General features: G+C 42.9%; 1 protein-coding gene across 2 annotated transcripts in view; it reads right to left on the minus strand.

Moving 5' to 3' along the window:
* The window catches only part of smpd3 (sphingomyelin phosphodiesterase 3), a 124,121-nt gene that overhangs the window by 29,991 nt on the left and 70,672 nt on the right, over window positions 1–23,458 (minus strand). The window lies entirely within an intron of this gene.

The following is a 23,458-nucleotide window of genomic DNA, read 5'->3' on the forward strand; positions in this document are numbered from 1 at the left end:
CCGGGGTCTCTCGGGCTTAACAGGTTATTAATCATTCAGCCCTAATCAGAAAGATGTGAAAATTATCAACACATGGAGTAAGAGCAAATCAGATAATTAAAAAAGAGTATTTTAATTGACTAACAATGTTAGTGTGTGACTAAAACTCATGCAATGTAAGTATATGTCATGTAAGAAAAGTGTGCGCTCCACTTCCTGCAGTGTGTGCCCTGATGGCTGTTTGCAGGTCATTCACTGCAGTAACTGATGTTGATAAAACACCAGATGCAGGAGCAGGGAGCAGAGCTGGAAACCTGCTGTCAGTCAGCCTGCTGCTCTACGGATCAGCACCCCCCCCCCAACATCCAGACACGGTGTCTGCCTCATGTGAGTTTATGAAGAGCAGACACTCAATCACAAGAAGAACAATACTGAAAGGAAACGGGAGTGCCTTGGTGCTTGGTCTGTTCTGGGACTTGATCCTGCCACCCTCTGGTTCCCAAACAAAGCCTGTATACCGGCCACCCAAGGTGTTTATTATATAGTCATTTTCTAAATTTCAAATATATGTTTGTGCCCATACGAATTAATACCTAGCATAAGAAGTATCATTTTATTTCATATGCAAAAATGATTTGATTTATTATTATAAGTCGAAAAAAATTCCCCCATAAAACAGTTGCCATTACGAATGGTCTCCCATGGTCCCAGGGACATGGTCTTTTTTTACACGGATAGAAAATGGTAATAGAAAATGTCAGCTATTAATCAGAGTGAACAAAGTGGTGGTACAACTTTTCTACACCATAACATTTTCAGTTTTTTCAAATAACCCTTCATGTAAAACATTTGTTGAGTTTACCCTTTCAGGGAAAATAAGACTATCTAAGGTCATTTGAAGAGGACATGTTTTGCTGATTCTCAGGTTCATATTAGTATTTTGTGCCTCTATACATAATAGGGCATTTTTGAGCAACAGTTAAATAGAGATGCAAGTTTAACTTCTTGTGAACTGTCAAATTTCACAGTTGAAATTTGTAAATGATGATCCCTCTGTCTTAGAGGCCTCCATTTTTTCATTCTCTGAGCAGCAGAGAGATTAGGCTGCACAAAAATGCAACATTACTTGAGATTTAATCAGACACCTTTAGCATCAGTGTTTGGAAGTCCTTCAACACAGAGAGAGGGATGAAAGACGGAGGCTGGCCGCTCTGAAGTGTCCGTGGGTGGAAGCAGACTGAGGAGGAGGAGGAGGAGGAGAAATAAAGCGTCGCTAAGAAAGGGAGATGGTGATTGTGAGGGGTTTGGGTTGAAGCGGGAAGGAGCATATCTATAACAAGAGAGGATAGATCCTGTTAAAGGCCAGCACAGACAGCCTTGGAGAGTTTTAGACGAGGTTAACTGCTCAAATCCTGATCTTCAGCATGCTCTTAATCCCATCAACATCACCACCAGCATCTAAATGCCTTAGTGGGGGGCTGCACCTCCTCTTTTCGATTAGGATACCATGATGGGATCTAATCGCCAAAGGCTATTTACATTTCTATATGAATACATATTCTTTAACCAAAAATAATTCTCTCCAGTTGATTTGCTGTTACTGCGTGACTGGTTCTCTGTCCAATGTGCACCCAGAAAGAGAGCTAAACCCCAGCCCTTTTCATCTCTCAACGAACGGGTGGTGCAGAATAAAGATGGATGAAGAGGAAAGAGTTCAAATGTTAGCGCCATCAGATCCACTAACTCTGACTAACTCTCCTGCAAAAAGAAACACTTTAGACACCACACTTCATGATCTGTGTCCAGTAGCCACAGCTTGAATATGCAGTCCATTAAATATGTAGTGGCTCAGTTTGTAGGGATTTGGCATTGAACTGAAGGGTCGCCTGTTCAATTCCCAGATTGGACAAAGTAAAGGGAGTGGACAGATACTTTGAGTGGTACTGCAGAGGTGCCCTCTAGCAATGCACACTGCCCCACAATCACTGTATAGTGAGCTGGCCACTGTTCCTAATGTTCCCACGGGTTGGGTTAAAAACAGACACAAGATGTCACCATGCAGTGTACATGTGTGTCTGCCATTTCCAAATCTTTTTTTGCAAAGCAGAGTGACATAAGAGCAATTGGGGGTGGCATAATGAGCTGTAACATATTGTGGAAATGAAGTTACTGCTGAATCGACGCCTTAGCACTAGATGCTAATCAAACAGCTAGGGGTTTTCTTAGTCCGTCTGTTAAGCTTGTCCCCTGAAAACAGCTGCCTGCTGCTGCTGGAAAAGGTTTCTAACACCAGTGAGACTGTGACTGTGGTTTTGAAACAAAAACAATGACTTGTTTTAGCTACTTTTAGTAGCTAAAACAAGCTCCGTAGAGTTTAAGAGAACTGCAGTCTGGTGATGGATTCTTTGTTGGTCCGTCATAACAACCTGACACCTTGCAGCTTGAAAGTAAAGCTCTTTATATTTGATCAAAATATATCTATGTCATATGTCATATGTCTACATTACAGTTATGAAGCAGGTGAGTAAAATGCTAAACATAATCTGGCGTTATTACCTATACTAGAACGAGGTCAAAACCTTCTGTTAAAATGTGAATTCTTGCTGGATTTTGAGTTCATTTATCCAACTATTGTGATTTTTGGCTGCTCACTTCTCCCCTTAACTTCCCTTTCCCCTTCATTGACTTCACGACATGCTTTTTGAGAAATGCTTGAATTCACTAAAATGTATGTGCATTATTTAGGATCAATTCATGTCTACTTTAATGAGGATATAAGTCAGCATGTTCCTCTCCAGTACATAAACCACAGAGATTTTTGACAAATGAAGACTGATTGGCAATAATAGGATGGGGGTTTTGGCCACAATAACACACTAGCCAAATTAGCTTGACTATACACACATCTTGCAAAGTAGACTGAAGTGCAGTAAATACACCTCACAGCAAAGGATATTCATCACCCCGAATATGCGGATGTTCATTCAATTTTTCTGAATGGAGTGTGTTGTAAGAATAGAAAAGCAAAAAAAGCACGAAAGACTCATCCACTTTTGTTTCATTTATCGTCAGATGGTATATTAACTTAAAGAGAGTCAATGAAAATGTGTGTGAATTTGGGTTCAGACGCCAGAATCTCACAGTATATATATTGTTGTTTTTTAATTCGGTCTTAATCATTTTGACATTCTGGGTCATTTTTACAAACAAACCAAATAGAGGAAAACAAGAACTTCCCCAGACTTTGTGGAAACGTTTTGATTGGACAGTTATACATCACTCAAAGTCATGGGGAATTCTTATTCCTTGACTGACAGAAGCTTATGCAGCACTTTCATTGTTCTGATCTGTATATTTACTGTACGTCCTTTGTTATCAGATAGAGCTCACAAACACATAACTGATTGAAACCATCATAGGGCGGCAAATGAACCACATGATATGAATAATGACTAAGAGTAATAATTCGGGACTATTACTGCCGCGCTGCTTCACATACTTTTTAATGGACTAAATAAAATGACAAAGTACGAGCACATCTGGCTGACCCTTGCCTGGCACAGTTCCTATGCAGCTGTATAAAGACTGATGTTCGGGTTACCTTTACATCACCCTTAGGTCCTAGCCTTTTCTTCCCCCTCCCTCCCTGGGGGATGGATGATGTATATAATTGTATTATATTATATTATATGTATTATACAAGGATTTAAAAGATGTTGGTTTAACTTTGAAACCATGCTAAAATCACCAATGGGGTAATGTGTGGAAGCACCCTTTCACAAAGAGTTAGATGGATAGATCTCTCATGTTTGTCTGTTCATCGGCCAGGAGACAGTGAGCTTAGCTTAGCATAAAGCATTTAGAGTGCCACAATGTACCATCAATAGATGTTGGTCTCTCTTACTCAGTCTACCTGAACTACTATGTGTTAAAAACTGAAAAGTTACCCTAATCCTGACTCTAACCCTAAATATGTGTCTATATCACAAGGCTAATACACCTTGTTTTGTTTTGTTTTTTTTGCCTTTAAGTTCCATCTTATCATCCTTAATAAAATATTTCCTGCATCTCTCAAACTCCTATTTATTTTTCTTTCTGTTGCTCCTTCTCACTCTTCCTTCCCCTCTGCTGTTCGCTCCATCTGCATGCCATGCTCTGTATTCATATTTCAGAGGCTTATCTACGCTTCAATAGGTGTGTGGGCACCCTGAAACTGACAAGAGGCCAGAAGGGATTCTTACGTGTGTGTGTGCACTCATGCATATCACAATAAATGGACTTGGAATGTGTTTGTATTGTCTGCGGTCTGAGCAGAAGACAAAGTTGAGATGATGCAAGCGATGATTGGAGTTCTGGGTAGTGACTGAGGAGAGCTCGACTAGCAGCAATTTATGCTGAAATCAGTTGAAAGTGTTTTTTCCCTTCTGCTCTGTATGAGTTAAGTTAATATCAAATGGAAATAACTGCATTTCTTCAAAAATATAACAGCAAATGAGTCAGAAAGCAGGATATAAGATGATAAAACTTGCAAAGGCTTCCTCTCATTAAACAGCGTCGAGATAGAATGAGCGGAACTGAATGGAGCTGCGAGGCGATTTCACACTGGAAGCAAACCAAGAGTTCTAAAAGCCTGATTATGAAACCTCCAAGACTGCTGAAACTAATTACCTAAGCTTTACCATCAGACCAAGAGAGCTGAGGTTTCACCACGCATTACTCACATGAGTTTGATCAATTCACTTTCAAGCAGCCAAACTCTTGTGATGATGACAGAAAGCAGACGGATGACAGATGAGCTGTGGTGTGGTTTGTCCGTAAACAACACCACAGACTTTCATATCTTGTGTGTCTTTTCTATATAAGCCTGGCAGCAGTGTTATCTTTAGAGAATGTAATGTATTTAAAGAGTGTTTTGCTGCTGTAAATCCTACACAGTGCTAAGGATGGACTGGTGTCTCGGTAGAATCCAGCCTGTAGCTGACTGGCTTTATAGTCAATATGTTCTTGATTAACTTGAAGAATCTTCAAGTCCAAATAATATCTCAATTGCTCCTCAAAGTTTCAATCTATTCCCATTTGTTACATCACTGAGCTATATTTAAGTTAAGATGCAGTTATTGGACAATTGAGACAAAATCAAACCAAATCACCATTCAATTGAGAAAATGTAAGTTATGGATGAGTTGAAGTCTTTAAGTTGTGTCATATCCATTCCATGTCCCACACAACAAAGTTCAAGTCAAGTCCTGAGTCAGTTAGGTCTGGTTCAACTCCATTCTATATGCAGCTGAGACAAGTTCAAGTGTTAAGTTGATCAAGATCAGTTCAATGTTAGACTCAAGTCATTTGAGACAAGCTCAAGCGAGGTTACAGGTCAGTTGGGAAAAGTTCCATTCAAGCCTTGGATAATAATAATAATAATAGCTTGGATGTATAGCGCCTTTCATGAGACCCAAGGTCGCTTTACAGAGAAGAACAGGAGTAGAAACAAACATAACAAAAGGCAGTCAGACAACCAGTCAGACAGACAACACAACAAATAGATTAGGGGCCAAAGGCTTTAGCAAACAGATGGGTCTTGAGGGCCCTTTTGAAGGCGTCAAGCGTGGGGATGTTGCAGATCTCCGCAGGGGAGCGTTCCAGAGGGTGGGGGCTGCCACACTGAAGGCTCTGTCCCCGAAGGTTCGCAGGTTGGTGCGGGGGGCGATAAGCAGGCCGGAGTCTGAAGACCGCAGGCTCCGGGGTGGGGCATGTGGGCGAAGGATGTCCGATAAGTACTGGGGGGCATGGGCATGGAGGGACTTGAAGGTGAGGAGGAGGTGGATGAGGGTGGGAGTGATGTGCTGCCACGGCTTTGTATGTGTGAGTACCCTAGCAGCACAGTTTTTAACATACTGGAGCCTGTCCAGGGGTTTTTTGGGGACCCCAAACAGGACACCATTGCAGTAGTCCAAGCGGGAGGTGACGAAAGCATGGACTAGGGTTTCTGCAACCGACTCCGAGAGTAACGGTCGGAGTCTGGCAATGTTCCTTAGATGGACAAAGTCAGATTAACAGACTTGAAGTGGGAGTGGAAGGAAAGGATGAAGTCAAGGATGACACCCAGGTTGCGGGCTTCAGGAGATGAGCAGATGGAGCAGCCATCAACCTCAAGGATGAAGTCACCAACCTTCCGGAGCAGCGTCTTGGGTGCCACAACCATGAGCTCTGTTTTCCTGGTGTTTAGTTTGAGATAGTTGGACGACATCCAGGTTTTTATGTCGTGCAGGCAGTTGATGAGAGACTGGAGGGGGGAGCTGGGAGGATGGAGTAGTGCTGAGATATAATCGGGTATCATCAGCGCAGCAGTGGAAATTGAGTCCATGATGGCGGATGATCTGGCCGAGGGGGAGCATGTAAATGGTGACCAGGAGGGGGCCAAGCACAGAACTCTGGGCTACGCCGTGATTGACTGGGGCCGAGGGTGGATTTGACCCATTAATGATTACAAACTGTTCCCTGTTATGGAGGTAGGATGTGAACCAGGACAGGGCTGTGCCAGTGACACCTAGGAGGTCAGATAGAGTTGTCCGGCGACCACTCTTTCCAGAGTTTTACTTAGGAAGGGAAGGTTGGAGATCGGACTCTGGTTGTGGAGGTCGTCGGGGTCCAGGCCAGGTTTTTTTGAGGATGGGGGTGACTAAGGCCATTTTGAAGCAGGTGGGGACTATACCAGGAGCCAGAGAAGCGTTGATGATAACCACCATGTAGGGACAGAGGGTGGTGGGTAGGCAGTCCTTGACCAGGGCTGTGGGCATGGATTCCAGGGAGCAGGTGGAGGTCTTGGCCGAGCTGACCAGTTTGGCCACTTGGAGAGCATCCACAGGGGAGAAGGAGGAGAGGTTGCAATGGGAGAGGCGCGGCGCTGGGGGTGCATTGCCAGGTGGCTGAGGTGCAGGTAGCAGGGTTCCTGCAAGTTTCACCAACTCAAATGTAACTTGACTTTTTAAGACCTTTTTAAGACCACTTTGAATAGAATTTAAGACCTATTTCACGGCAAGAAAGTATGAAGGAAAATTGCTATGAAAGAAGAAATACGTACATGAAATGTATTCATGTTCAACATAAGAACGTTAATACAAAAGTTAATCTGAAACTACGGAAGAGGATTAGGGCCACATGATTTTTTTTTTGGGAGGATTTGAAAAAAAAACGTTTCTTTTTTTTTCTGAGAAAAAAGTCAGAATTCTGAGTTTTTTCTCAGAACACATTTTTTTAAATTAATACACACATAAATACACACACACACACACACAGTTCAATCTTGCACTTAGCCGTTTAAAATAATTATAAGAGGAGATAAATGTTGGGACTGAAGAGCTTTAATTACGGAGTCAGAGCTGGCTCTCTCTTTAGGGAATTGTTTTTAATTAATATTCCATCTCTGCCTCTCTCTTTCTACTTCATCACTTCCCCTCAAGAGAGAATTCAGAGTTATATGTGTGACCTGCTGCTGCTCTCCAGGTAAATACATTGTTATCTCACTTTCAGCTGGTCTGTACTTGTTATTAACTGATATTGATGAAACTGATTTGCTTGACTGTCTCAAATTGTAATGATTGTGTGCATTGCTTGAATTTCACTGAACAGACTGTATGTGGTTTGTCTTGAGTGTCATGTTTTGCATTTTGTCTTTTTGTTTATGTATGTCTGTAAGTTGTTGCTATTCTCGGGACCCCCTTGAAAACGAGATGGTGCATCTCAAGGGGTTTATCCCAATGAATAAAATATCTATATATCCACAGGGAAATTATGAGAATGTGCTCTGACGTAGGTTTTTTTAAAGACTGTATTTATATAAGAACAGCGTTTTACAATTAATTGAAATTAACCTGGGAACGATATCAGAGTTAGGCTGGAGGCAGATATTTTACATCAGTGGCTTATTTAGTATACAATCCATTTCATTGTAAGAATACACATGATGTGCTATATACCAAAACTACCCAAACTGAAATGAAGTGATACATACATTTGAATATAGTAGATTAATCTTATCCTGCCAGATAAAAACATCAACATTGATTGATTGTGTAAACCCCTAATAATGTTCAATAGTGTAACAACAATGTATTTAACTGGGCCTATTGCTTTGCTTTCAGGTGTATATTAGTATTGTGTTTCTACTGTGACATGTATCCATGCTTTAATGTTCAGAAAGATCTTTATTTATCTCATACTGCCTGTGCTGAAACCAGAGCCCAGTCTGCTCTGGTTAGCTGGCCGACTCTGTTGTGATTGGTCAAGAACTAAGAGATGTCCATTATTGTCCCTTAGCCTGTCCCGTACAATGTGGTATTTTCCATTAAAACATATGCATATTGAGCAACAAAAGGCTTGAAACTGATACCGATTGGAACATTTTTACATTTGGTGTACTCAACAACTATGTCAAAATGTATGATGTAGGTTCAAATCTGTGTTTAACAGAAACATGCATAAGCATTCTCTTTGTCAGATTTATGAAGCAGTGCATACACATGATTATGCACTATTAGCACATGTGAAATTGTGATCATGTAAATGAGCTTGAATGTATGTCATGTCTAGGAAACTAATAGTGAAAGTTTATTCTTTATGTTAGTTTTGTCATGTCCCTTTGCCCTGTGCTTTATGTTTATTCCCTTAATTAATCATCCCTCTCATTTCAGGCCTCCACGCTCCCGCCCCTTTCTGTCTCCTGCGTCCTTGATTGTTTTCCCCGCCCTGATTGTTTCCACCTGTGTATATATTGTGGTAGCTTCCTCCTGTTCATTGTCAGTTCGTTGTCTTACTATGACCCACGTTCCTGATTACCTCACGGACTTCCCACGGATCTACCTCATTGATCACTTGCTAGTTTTCCTCGAAAGAGTATATTTGTTTTCCTTGTTTTGATTACTGTGCTAAATTCCAGTAAAGTCTTTATTTTTGAAAACACTATCTGAGTCGTGCAATTGAGTTCATGCCTCAGAGTCTCTCCTTGACAGTACGAACTGACCATTAAAATGAACTCAGCCGACTCAGACCAGCTAAAGAACGCCATCCGCTCTCAGGGCCAACGTCTTGGGCAACAAGAAGAGCAGATGGCCGCCATACAGCACGGAGTGCAGCACCTATCCAACAGCCACGGGGAACTACAATCATCGGTGACAACCCAGGTGAATCTGCTGGCAGCTGAGGTCCAGCGTGTGCTCACTCACCTGCAGGCTGCTTCTCCTCCCACGACTCCCCCGGTTCCGGCGGCGACCGGTTCCGATCCCAACCGGTCTACTGAGCCGCACAGTACTTCCATGCGTCTGGCTCCACCCGAAAAATACTCCGGAGACTCGGAGGGCTGCCGGACGTTCATTGTGCAGTGTGAGTTACACTATCACCACCAACCGGCTGCTTTTCCCACGGACAATTCCAAAGTGGCTTTCATGATCTCCCATCTCTCCGGCCGAGCAGCAGCGTGGGCTACGGCAGAGTGGTCCCGAGGCTCCCCCATCTGCGGGTCTCTGGAAAACTTCATAGACACTATGAGAAAGATCTTCAATCAAACCACGCCGGGCAGGGAAGCAGCTCGGGCTCTGATTAAGCTGAAACAACATCAGCGGAGTGTGGCTGACTACGCCATCGAGTTCCGGACTATGGCAGCCGATAGCGGCTGGAACTCCGCTGCATTGTTTGACGCTTTTGTCAGCGGTCTCTCGGATTCCCTACAAGACCAGCTGGCGCCTCTCGATCTGCCCGCTGACTTGGACTCTGTCATATCCATGGAAATACGGATAGACAATCGTTTGACGGAGAGGAGAAGGAATAAATCCAAGGATGCGGTTGATCCGCCTCCCCAGAGGAGACGCTCGCCGCTGGATACTACTTCTTCTTGGAGGCCCCGTCACCCCTCACCTGCGTTCCGGACAACAGCGCCCCCTGGCTCCGTGGAGGAGCCAATGCAGTTGGGCCGCGCCAAGCTTTCGATGGCAGAACGTCAGCGTCGATTAAAGGAGGGTCTGTGCTTCTACTGCGGGCAGCGCGGACATCCACAAGCGGCTTGTCCGGTAAAAGAGGAGGCTCACCAATAAAGAGGAGTACGTTGGTGAGCCGGATCTCTTCCTCTGATTTTCCTCCTCGCACCCTGACCCGCATCCAGGTAAAAATCAGAGACAATGTGGTTACTCATGGTGCACTCATTGACTCAGGGGCAGACGAAAGTCTGATGGATTGGGGTTTAGTTAAAAGATTGGACATAAAAACTAAACCTCTACCCCAGCCTCTTGAAGCGAGTGCTCTCGATGGGCGGCTGTTGTTTAAAGTGACTCACCAAACAGAGCCTTTAGAAATAAGATGTGATGATAACCATCACGAGACAATGTCATTTCACTTGTTTAATTCAGCCCAACATCCACTCATTTTGGGGTTTCCCTGGTTGGAACTTCATAACCCTCACATTGATTGGCAATCTGGGAGGGTGGAGGGGTGGGGAAAGAATTGCAGAGATCACTGTGTTAAGCAGGTAGCTGAGATTGACAGAAGAGGTAACACTGGGAGGGTTAGGCAGAGAACTATCCCAGAAATATATTTTCCTGATGTTCTTTCAGTCCCTTCCTGCTACCACGATTTAAGTGAAGTATTCAGTAAATCCAAGGCTCTGACTCTTCCGCCTCACCGCCCCTATGACTGTGCTATCGACCTGATTGCTGGGTCTACAATTCCTAAGGGTCGACTATATGCTATTTCAGGACCTGAGAAAGAGGCCATGAAGGACTATATTGATGCCTCCCTCAAAACAGGCCTTATTCGCCCTTCCTCATCACCAGCAGGAGCGGGGTTTTTTTTTGTTGGGAAAAAGGATGGGTCTCTTAGGCCCTGTATTGACTACTCACCTCTCAATGACATTACGGTTAAAAACCGGTACCCCCTTCCTCTCATCTCGTCAGCCTTCGAGCAGCTTCAGGGAGCCAAGGTTTTCACCAAGTTAGACCTGCGTAACGCTTATCATTTAGTCAGGATCAGGGAGGGCGATGAATGGAAGACGGGTTTCAACACCCCTTCAGGCCACTATGAATACCGTGTAATGCCATTTGGATTATCAAATGCTCCTGCTGTGTTCCAGGCTATGATCAACGACGTGTTGAGGGAGTTTCTGAACCGTTTCGTTTTTGTATATCTTGACGACATTCTGATCTACTCCCCTGACCTTGACACCCATAAACAACATGTCCGCCAGGTTCTACAAGAGCTGCTCAAGAATAGGTTGTTTGTCAAAGCAGAAAAATGCGAATTCCATGCAGAGACAGTCACTTTCTTGGGCTTCATCATTTCGCCAGGTCAGGTTAGGATGGACCCAGAGAAGGTTAGTGCAGTAGCTTGTTGGCCTACCCCTGACTCTCGTAAGAAAGTGCAGCAGTTTTTAGGCTTTGCAAATTTTTACAGACGTTTTGTGTCTTCATGTCCTCACGTCCCCTCAAGTGCCTTTTTTGTGGTCTCCTCAGGCTGAGGAGGCTTTTTCTCGGCTTAAAGGAATGTTCACCTCTGCTCCCATACTCACCTTGCCGGACACCACTCGTCAGTTTGTGGTAGAAGTGGATGCCTCCAACGAAGGGGTGGGAGCCGGTCCTCTCCCAGCGACTACAGAAGGACAACAAACTTCACCCCTGCGCTTTCCTGTCCAGGAAGCTCTCCCCAGCAGAGAGAAATTACGACGTGGGAAACCGTGAGTTGCTGGCCGTGAAGCTGGCACTGGAAGAGTGGAGGCATTGGTTGGAGGGAGCCGAGCATCCTTTCGTGGTTTGGACCGATCACAAAAACTTGGAGTATATAAGAAAGGCCAAAAGACTGAACTCCCGCCAGGCTAGGTGGACCTTGTTTTTCAACCGTTTTGACTTTGTTCTTTCCTTCAGGCCGGGGTCTCAGAATGTCAAGCCTGACGCTCTGTCCCGTCTGTTTGACCCTGTGCCTGCAGTCAAGGAGCCGGAACCCATCATCCAATTAAACCGGGTGGTAGGAGCGCTGACTTGGTCAGTAGAGAAGGAGGTAATACGAGCCAATGCTGGAGCTCCTGCACCAAGGGGTTGCCCGCCTAACCGGCTTTTCGTTCAGGAGGCCGAGCGACCACAGGTGATCCACTGGGCTCACACTTCGCTGCTCACCTGTCACCCTGGAGTCAAGAGAACTATGTTCATCATAAAACAACGTTTCTGGTGGACATCCATGGAGAAGGAGGTGAAGGAGTATGTGGAGGCGTGCCCTGTCTGCGCTCGAAACAAGACCTCTTCCAGGGCGCGAATAGGACTATTACAACCACTCCCTATTCCCAACAGACCCTGGTCCGAGATCTCCATGGACTTCGTCACTGGCCTGCCCCTCTCTAGAGGTAAAACCACAGTTCTTACGGTAGTGGACCGTTTTTCGAAAATGACACATTTCATTGCTCTGCCCAAGATGCCCTCAGCGAAGGAAACGGCTGAGGTCATGATGCATAATGTGTTTCGGCTTCATGGTTTCCCAAAGGATATTGTCTCCGACCGGGGCCCCCAGTTTGTGTCACGCTTCTGGAAGGAGTTCTGCTGCCTCATCGGTGCCACGGTCAGTCTCTCGTCAGGATACCATCCGGAGTCTAACGGCCAGACAGAGCGCCTAAATCAAGAACTGGAGACCTGTTTGCGCTGCTTGGTGTCCCATCCTCCTGGAGCGAGCACCTCACCTGGGTTGAGTATGCGCACAACATCCTCCCCACTTCTGCCACGGGCCTGTCCCCATTTCACTGTGTTTATGGCTACCAGCCGCCACTGTTCCCAGCCACGGAGAGGGAGGTCACGGTCCCGTCTGCCCACGCGCTGGTCAGGCGTTGTCGGCGCGTGTGGGCTGCGGCTAGGAAGATCCTCTGCAGGAATTCACAACTGGTGAAAAGAGCAGCAGACCGAAAACGCCGACCAGCTCCTGTATACCAGCCAGGCCAAAAAGTCTGGCTTTCTACACGAGACCTTCCCCTCCACGTACTCTCCCGTAAATTGGCTCCCCGGTTTGTGGGTCCTTTTCCCGTCACCAAGGTCATCAACCCGGTTTCAGTGAGACTACGGCTTCCCAGGTCCATGAAGGTACATCCCACCTTCCATGTAGGGAAACTAAAACCCTTGAAGGAGAGCGCTATGGTTCCCACCGCCAAACCCCCCCCGCCCCCCCGGATGATTGATGGAGGTCCGGTTTACACCGTCAAGAAGATATTGGCTAGTCGGAAAAGGGGTAGAGGGCGACAGCTACTGGTTGACTGGAAGGGTTATGGTCCTGAGGAGCGGATATGGATTCCTTCCCGCTTCGTCATAGATAAGAGCCTCATTGAGGATTTTGACCGCCTCAACTCAGAGGAGCCTGGGCCGTCAGGAGCCGTCCCTAGAAGGGGGGGTACTGTCATGTCTAGGAAACTAATAGTGAAAGTTTATTCTTTATGTTAGTTTTGTCATGTCCCTTTGCCCTGTGCTTTATGTTTATTCCCTTAATTAATCATCCCTCTCATTTCAGGCCTCCACGCTCCCCGCCCCTTTCTGTCTCCTGCGTCCTTGATTGTTTTCCCCGCCCTGATTGTTTCCACCTGTGTCCCCTTTACCTGTGTATATATTGTGGTAGCTTCCTCCTGTTCATTGTCAGTTCGTTGTCTTACTATGACCCACGTTCCTGATTACCTCACGGACTTCCCACGGATCTACCTCATTGATCACTTGCTAGTTTTCCTCGAAAGAGTATATTTGTTTTCCTTGTTTTGATTACTGTGCTAAATTCCAGTAAAGTCTTTATTTTTGAAAACACTATCTGAGTCGTGCAATTGAGTTCATGCCTCAGAGTCTCTCCTTGACAATGTAGGGGGATTAATCAGCTGTTTATATATGCCTCCTGATGTCTGTTCGCTCCTTACGGTACGTCCACACTGCAGCTTCAGAAGAATCTTCCACCGCTTCCAACGCTTCTCTGCCCATTGACTTTGAATGGGGATGACGTCACTTTGCCTCGCTTTTCGCAGAACTGCATTGTGGGGGAGCGAAGCGAAGATTTCCAGGATGTCCAGGATCTCCAGGATTCAAAAGTTGAGCAATGTTTAACTTTTGAAGCTGAGCTAGAAGCGCCAGCCAATCAAACACGTTTATGCAAATCTGACAGTAGAAGCGCTAGCCAATCAAACCGCGTGTAAGCAGGGAGAACCAGACCGCAGTTCATTTCCTCATATTCCAAACGAGAAATTACGGTAGCAAATCACCCGGTTCTTTACGACCAGAACTATTAACGGGATACAAACCGGAGGAACCAGGCATGGAGGGAGGTGGCAGAGACAGTGGGTGAAACTGGTAGGTTTTCGCCTGTTTGGGGAGTTTATATATATATATATATATATATATATATTGCTCGCATAAAATCCCCGGGGTTTTTTGCTTTGTATGTCGGGGGCGGGAGATTCATGTGATTGGTTGTTGGTCGCATTGCTCGCAAAAAATCCCCAAGCTGTCAGACACGCTGAGCTCCAAGATTTTCAAGATTTTTGAAAAGCTGCTGTGTGGACGTACCGTTACTGTGGCACAGGACATTTTATGAAGTAAACAGAATAACTGAGTACTTAGCATGAAGATGATAGCTATAATTTCTGAACAGACAAAGAGAAGAGAAAATCAACAGAAAATCCATGGAGGATAATTACAGTCCCTACAATGTTTTGACTGACAAGTGCTGTCTGGGAAAGTGCAAAATGCTAATGAGTGCAACAACACATCATTGAAAACGAGAATCATTTTGAGGATTAATGCCTTCTGTCATCTAAAATGACAGAAGGCATTGTTTGTTTTGAACATGAAAACACAGTGTCTGCAGGCTGTGAAGAGGGATCAGCGTGAACATCAGGTACATCAAATGAACTGCTAATGAGATGCATCCCAGCTGGCAGGGTAGTAATGAGCCAGAGTGACCAAAGGTTCATGGAAGGGAAGCCAGGGTTCATAACAAGATAATGCTTTGGAAGGCTGCCGAGACACTTGGGAGGAAGGGGGGGGGGGGCACATCAAAGCCTGCAGCTGGCTGCGAGATATGGGTCGTATGAAAGGGCTATCAAAAGCCAATGAGCACTGTACCACCATAAGATCAACAACACACAGTCAGAACAGAATATACTGCAGAGATAAACAGTGTGTCCATGAAACAATCTTTGTAGTCCGTATCGGATGTGAGCATCTCAAGGGGCAAGCAACGGGAATTTCCATTGGATCCGCATTGGATTTTGCAGAAAATAAAATCAGCGAGTTAATCTCCATGCATTAAAAGGGACCTATCATGCAAAATGCACTGTCTGATGTCTTTTATACATAAATATGTGTCCCCGGTGTGTCAGGGAACTCACAAAGCGAAAAATAAAACACTCTCTCTTTTCCTCCGTACCCAAATCTCTAAAAATGGGGGTAGGCTACAGCGAAGTTGATCCAGATTTGCGTGGCAACCCAGCTAGCGGGGAACGTTCTCACAACTTTGGCTAACGTTACCTATTGGTTCTAATAAGGTTTTAAAGAAAGTTTTAATCTGATGTTCAAAGAACCTTTTTAGGATGTTTATTTTTTCAAATAATGTTCCTATAAGGTTTAAGTTTTAACTGCAACATTCAGAGGATGTTTTCAGGATGTTATTGAGGCCTGGGATGACAGAAAGTGTTTTATAAAATGTTCCTTTAATGTGATATGTTAACAAAAGTGGAACGTTTTGCCTGCAACATTCTAAGGATGTGTTTTGGACGTTGTTGGGTAACACATTAAATATGTTCTTTATAAAACGTTCCCTCAATGTTATATGATAACAAATGAAGAACATTTTCCAAGAAATATTCTGAAAATGTTTTCAGGATGTTATCCTTTTTTTATAAAAGGTTCCTGTTATGGCAAATATTAACACGGTCATGGTCAACGTCAGATTTATTTCTAGAGCGCTTTAAAAAACAAACTTGTTGCCTTTGTTTGAAAAGGATGTTTTAAAAAAAATCTGATGTCACCATATTTTCCTTTTGAAAAAAACAAACAAGCACGTAATTCATGATAAGCTGTAAGCAGATATTGCATGTTTGCGGTGGCATGTGTGAGTTCCCAGCTAGAAATGTTTGTTACCATTCGTTGTTCTAGGAATGTTTTCAGTTTTATTTTGGTTCCCAGAATGTTCTTCTGAAAGGTAGGATAACGTTCTTTAAAAACATTTTTTAAATGTTTGGTGATAACATTCTTAAGATGTTTTTGATAACCTTCTTAAGATGTTTTTGATAACATTGTTAGAACATTATGCCCTACTGTTCTTAAAACGTTTTCAGCAGGATGTTTTATTTTGGTTCCCAGAATGTTCTTCTGAAAGGTAGGATAACTTTCTCTAAAAACATTCTTAACATTTTTGGTGTTGATAACATTCTGGCAGGATAAACAAATCTAACTTGCAGCTGAAAACATTTTAAGAACAGTAGGGCATAATGTTCTAACAATGTTATCAAAAACATTTTAAAAATGTTTTTAGAGAACGTTATGCTACCTTTCAGAAGAACATTCTGGGAACCAAAATAAAAGCTTCTGCTGAAAACGTTTGAATTATAGTAGGGCATAATGTTCTAACAATGTTATCAAAAACATTTTAGGAAGGTTATCACCAAACATTTTAAGAATGTTTTTAGAGAACGTTATCCTCCCTTTCAGAAGAACGTTCTGGGAACCAAACAAAAACTTCCCGCTGAAAACGTTTTAAGAATAGGAGGGCATAATGTTCTAACAATGTTATCACCAAACATTTTAAGAATGTTTTTAGAGAACGTTATCCTACCTTTCAGAAGAACGTTCTGGGAACCAAAAGAAAACTTCCCGCTGAAAACATTCCTAGAACAATGAATGTAACATTCTCAGAATGTTTTTAGAACCAAACATTTCTAGCTGGGAATGCGGACCCACGGCACTATCAGAAAGTTGCTATCAGAAACAATGTCTGAGGTGTTTTGGACGTAATATGGTCTTTGTTTACATTAGCAAGCCTCGCTAACACTCAGAGCTAACCTGTACTGTGTAGAGCACATGTGTGAAGAAGCAGGAAATATAAAAAGGAACTCACTGGCAAGAGAAAAAGCATTTGAGCTCCATACTGTTAATAATCCTTGACGTGGTTTGGAACATGATGGCGTTTAATCACGGTAGCATTTAACTGTATCTGCCGGTAGAATTCTGAGCAGGCATTATCTCCCGCTCCTCTTTTCTTCTTAAGGACCCAGAATCAGCGTTTCTCTAACAGGGCTGAAATAGAGGGATATGAGGGATTCTAAAATGCATGATCTGTATTTTGAGCAAAACACATCATAGACATGTTTTTATATATTTGTATATATCTGAGACCTATAATATATGCCTACAAATTGCATAATAGGAGATCTTTAAAACTTTGTTAAAGTGTACATTGCCAGAACTAAAAGTTAATTTCGGCTTTAAACAAGCTACATAAACTATTGCACCGCTAAGCTCAAGGCGCTCATGTTTGGTGTGATGCCGTTAGCCATCTAATTTAGTCGCTTTCTAGCAAGCACTGTTCTTCCACACATAGAAGCTTCCAACATTCACCAGCGGGGTATTTATTGAAGTATTTGTCGTAGTTATTTTTTTTAAATCTCATAAGCTTCTGTAAACCTATGCTGCATTCACATGACAAACAGCAAAACGGCTCTACGCTGGCGTTGTGATTACGTAGAGGGAACACTGCAGTACGGCAAGACTAAGTGCTACCCTTGGCGTTGCACACCGCTCCAAATTGTCAGCGAGTGCTGTGCTCAAAGTTTTTATTATTTCAACTTTAACCAAGTTACTGCTTAATTTTTCCATGTGAAACAAATCAGATCACAACTGTATGTACAACCCTAACCCAAGCTAACAGTGGTGTTTACCATAGAAACATAGATTAACTGGCTGTTGTACTTCTACAACCAACAACGCAGTGAGCAAACACACAGTCGCGTATCATGTGAATGCACCTTTAGTTTGGATATTGAACCAAAACAGGTTAAAAATAAATAAAAAAATTGACTTGGAGATGAGGGAACTGGAAGTGGTAAAAAAAAGGCTAACTCTTTTCTGCACCACTGGTGGTTGGGAGCATGACATAACAAATTACTTTGCTTGATATTTAAAATATAGCGAATTAAACTCGGAAATCACTTACTGACATTGACTATTGACTAACCTTTACCAATCTACATTATACATTGTGGTAATGTCATATCATTCAATTAACAACTGCTGCAAAGATAACACATCTAAGCAGACTTTCAACCAACCAATGAGCCCACAGTCTACTATAGAAGTTCAGCTTTTATAACCGGTAATATTATGTCATTCTCAGGTTTAAGAGGTGATGTAGACTTTTGGTCACTCAGCCTCTTAAAGAATTGTTATATGCATTTGCAGATTCAAAACTGGTCATCAACCGTCAATGTTATGCTTTATGATCAGTTGATAACTACTGAACCATAATACTTCATTATGCAAATGAAAACCCTTTGTTAGAGTCTCTTTATTTAAGATTACTTGATCAAATCACTATTGCCAAAGTCGAAAAATAATTTTCAATTCAAATACATTTATATTTTTTCTGCTTCTAAATGTGTGAAGGATGCGAACCCAGCAGCCAAAGTAAGTGGACACATCTTTACAGACTAGTGACAATCAATCCCACACAATGCTTTTCAGTGACTGTGCCAATTCTTTATGTGTTAAAGAAGTAGGAATAAAGAAGTTAGTATGAATGTACAGCAAAGGCACAGACATGCTGGATTGGGAGACATGTGGGTTTGGCTGCAGTCTAAATAAGCATTTCCTGTCAGGAGGGGAAATAATTTAGTCTAACATTGTTTGATTTCCTTCTCTAGTGGCAGTAAGCAGCTTGCCTTGGTACAGGTAGCTGCCAGCTGGCTGACAGCCAGGTGTCAGGAGGACCTGGGATGACCTCAGACAGGAGGAGGAGGTGAGACGGGATGTGAGACCAGCTTGTAAACCACAGTGACAGTCAGCAGGCAGCAGGGCAAACAGAGGGGGTCTGTCAGCAAGCAAGCTGTGATTTAGCATGTCTTAATTAGATCTGGTAGTGTATATGTGAGGGCATGTTTGGACACACACACATACAGTAGGTACCCATCATCAGCACCAGGACACATACAGAGTACTGGATCTGATCCAAGCTCACATCATGACAACCACAGTACGGGGCTGATAAATATGCGCGCGCACACACACACACACACACACACACGCACGCACGAGTGGGGGGCGAACGCACTAACCACTCCGCCAACGCCACAGTCACCCCCGCCGTGCGGGCCGGATGAGAATGTCTGGCGGGCCGGATGTGGCCCGTGGGCCACCAGTTGATGGTCACTGCTTTACACCCTGCACTACTGCTTTTGGACTACATTTTAAAAGAAGCATAAATCAGCCTAACATGAAAAAGTACACATATGAAAAATCCTTCTAGATTAGGTTCTATAATTTGTAGGGATGCACGATATTGGTTTTTTGAAACCGATACCGATAACTTCCTGCTTCTCAAGACCGATACCGATACCCGATAATAAAAATGTACGCCACTAATTATTTTAACGCGATTAACGCATGTGTATTTTTTTTCCTTGGTTTTTCCGTAGTTTCAGAGCGCATCGAGTTTAAAATACCATCTACAAGCTGATGCTGCTGACAGCCCCGCTCCTGCCGCCCGTTTGTGGCAGACCACACTTCCACGCTCATCGGCAGGCACCGACTGGCCATCTGGAGGACCGGGAGGGTGTGTGTATTGCAGCATCTGATATTTAAGAAGTGTGTTACATTTGAAATGGCAGAAAGTCTGGCTGCAATTTCCAGATATTAAAAGAGGTCCTTTGAGTTCCTCTGGTAATTATCAAATAGTAGCAGTTAAGTGAATACTGTTCAAACAATACCTGTGTTTGTGTTTTATATTGATTTATCTGTTTTATCCTTTCATAAATGTGAGGACTAAAATGGCTATAAACAAGAACTGTTTAGAGTAAACAGGGTTTTATTACTCTGTGGGGGAGGTAGAGCAAGACCCCACTGTGGTCTCTGGAATGTGGGGGGATGTGTGCATGTGTGGAGGCTGCAGAAATAGGAGACAGTGAATGTCAGAGGTGTTTGTTTGAGATGACCGGAGAAGACGACCAGTTAAACTCCACCCCTTCCTGTTTTCTGTTGGTATGAAAGGCTATTCAGCCTTTTGTTCTCTCTCTCTTCTCGCGCCGCTCGGACCGGAAGGTCGTGCCGGCCTGTGAACAAGGGCCAGGAGTAGGCCTACTCCTGACATTATGCATATGATATGATATGGTTTTGTATGGTAATGTATTGATTGTATTGCATTGTTATATTACCATTAAAATAGATTATTGTTAAACGGTTAATTGTATGCTCTGGATTCCTTCCTGTAAGACAACCAGCTTGTTTAGGGACGCGCGGAGATTTGAAAAAGCGGACTAGTTGTCCATACAAATCTCTAACAGTATGTGTGGAGAGAGACCTTACGTGCATTGTTGTTGTTAGCATCTGGTGCTAGCTAGCTGCGCTAACGGATATAAGGAGCTGTTTAAATGAAAACAGAGGAGCGACATTTCGCCACAACTGCGCCGAGCACTTGACTTTATGCAGGCAGCCAGACAGTGGGACATTGTACGAAAAGTCAGCACACTCAGCACGGATAGTGCGCAACATGATTGCAGCGTCCAGGCAGCTCCGGTTCGAGCATATGCCTTGAGTTGCAAAACTGGCAAACTTCTTGCCTTTTTCAAAAGCCTTGTCGATAGATAAAAGCCCCGGTGCCTTTGCAGCTGGCTTTGGATTTGCCGCTAGTTTAGCAGTGCAGGCGTCTTTGTACGCTTTTAACACACCATCGTAGCGATGGCGATGTTTCAGGTGACTGATCAGGTTCAAAGTATTGTAGCTCGTTGCCTTTTTCCCTCCTCGTGGAACTTCTGCATTACATTTGTTACAAATAGCAAGCGAACCTTCCAACTCTGAAACTTTGAAATAGTCCCATACTACCGACGACATGTTTGTTTACTGTCCTGGCTTCACGGCCGCACACCATTTACGTCACAGCCAGGCATGAGTTAGGGAGTGCTGGATTTGTGAAGAACTCCCCTCTTCCTAAACCACTAATACCACAGTACTGGCAAAACGGGAGGAGCTGAGTGAAAAACAAGCGCCCCTCATCCCAATCCACCCACACAGTATTTTTTTCTTTTTTTTTACCCAAAAAATATATTGTATATCATCGGGGCTATTAATACTTGTATCGGGTTTATCGGGATGACGTCATAATTCCTAATATCGGACCGATAATTATCGGGCCGATAATTATCGTGCATCCCTAATAATTTGTCATTTGGACTGTCTATTTTGTAATTGTATTATGTTTTTCCCACTGTACACACATCTTTAACAGGTCTGTGAGGAATTTGTAGTGGCCAATAACCTCTAGGTGTACAACTGTGAAAATACACAGGTTAAATAAATGTGTTATCTGTTGGCTATGTAGAATGTATAATACCCAACAGTCATGTTTGAGCTATGTTGCTCCCAAATGTCCATTTAAATATATATATATAAAAGGATTTCTAAATAAATGTAAACATTTAATTTAAATTGAACACTTCAGTTGTGAACTGTACTATGCGCCGTGTTACCTACCAATCAATGTGTTTTCATTACACTATAAAATCATGGGGAATTATGCATATTTCTTTAACATATATAGTGTTATAGAGAGAGAGAGAGAGAGAGAGAGAGAGAGAGAGAGAGAGAGAGAGAGAGAGAGAGCACACCTTTATCTATTTAATATAGTTGTAAAAAATAAAGTAAGAAATCATTCCAATGTGTACTATAGGACAGTAAAAAAAAAAAAAACAGTTTGAAAGGGGAGTGATTAGTAAAATATGCATAAATAAAAAGAAAGAATACTATCTATAGATAACATAAGATAAGAATAAACAAGTTTACATGATTTGTTATTGGTTGTGATCATATTCTAAAGATGTTTGGTTTATTGAAAAGTATACAGCTCCCTTTCATCTGAGTGTTGAGAGCTGTATCCATAAATTCCTTTTGGGCTCAAAGTGCACCAGATTGATGATGATTTAATTTCAACATTTAAAAAAAACAAACTTTGCGGGGGTGCATGCCCCCGGACCCCCCTAGAGGATGTGAGGTCCACCCCCAAATAAAGCAGGTTAAATTAATTAAATTGCATACATTTTCTATCAGTAAACACCGAAAAGGGTCCCACAGACACACAGAGGTTAAAGGTCAGAATATCATAATGTTAAAATGTGCTAAATATATACACTGCAAAAAACTAAAAAAAGAGGAGTAAAAGTAGCTCACGACTTGTTTTATTTTTTGAAAGTAGCTCTAATCCTAAAAAGGTTGGAGACCCCTGTTATAGAACGATACATTTGACAATTTTAAGCTTGGCCTTCCATTTTATTGGAGCGATGAGGAACAGGGGGGGGGCTTGAAAAGGCCCACCTGTTCAAAGTGGGGAATGACAGAAAAAGGTTGAGAACCACTGCATTAGAGGCACTAAATACTAATATACACCTAAAGATAAGCATTATATGTCCTCTTTAAAAACATGTAATGCTGAAGACCTTGAACATGGGGACATGCTTTTTTTTTGCTTTTTCCACGGAACAGTGGGAGAGGTGGAAAGGTTGTGAGTGTTCTGTAATTACTGCTGCGTGCACTCACAATGACAGATGTGTAATGTGTGAATTAAAGTGGGTGTACATGAGTGTTTTAACACATCAAACAAACAAACCAAAACCAGATGGGTTATGGAGCAGTGCAGACAGATATTGCTGAATCAAAGTCTTTACATTATGAACCCTTTATCATACTACGGAGATCTACATTAAATAATGCAAACAGCTGGAAGCTCATTTGAACTCTGTCTCTCTTTAATGCTCTCTTTCACACTCTCTAACAATGTATTATAAGTTAATTTAGTATAAATAGACCTAATGATTCAATTACCGCCTTGCCAAAGTTACAGATGAGATGCACCAGAGATGACACGATTAGCTTTTGGCTGAAATGGCAGCGATCAGAGCTCAGACACATTCCCACTGCAGGAGAGGCACAACATGAGCTCCTAATTCAGATCAGACTGAAAGGAAATGAGAGGAAGAAACAAGGATATCTTCCCCGTTACATCTGCAATGTAATTAGAATGACATGCTGTCTGATTTTGAAATGATTCAACAAGAATTAAGGCAGTGTAATTATTTTCACTGACATTGGTCTCAGCGAGAGCGAAACCATGGCAAAAAAACAACAATGTTTTCGAAAATGTAAATGACAATTGTACACCTTCGTGCACTTGTAGGCAAACATATAAAGACTAGATGCAGTTAGTGACTAAAAGCCTGGCTTTTTTCAAG

Source organism: Pseudochaenichthys georgianus, chromosome 6, assembly GCF_902827115.2.
Source record: "Pseudochaenichthys georgianus chromosome 6, fPseGeo1.2, whole genome shotgun sequence".
Taxonomy (NCBI): domain Eukaryota; kingdom Metazoa; phylum Chordata; class Actinopteri; order Perciformes; family Channichthyidae; genus Pseudochaenichthys; species Pseudochaenichthys georgianus.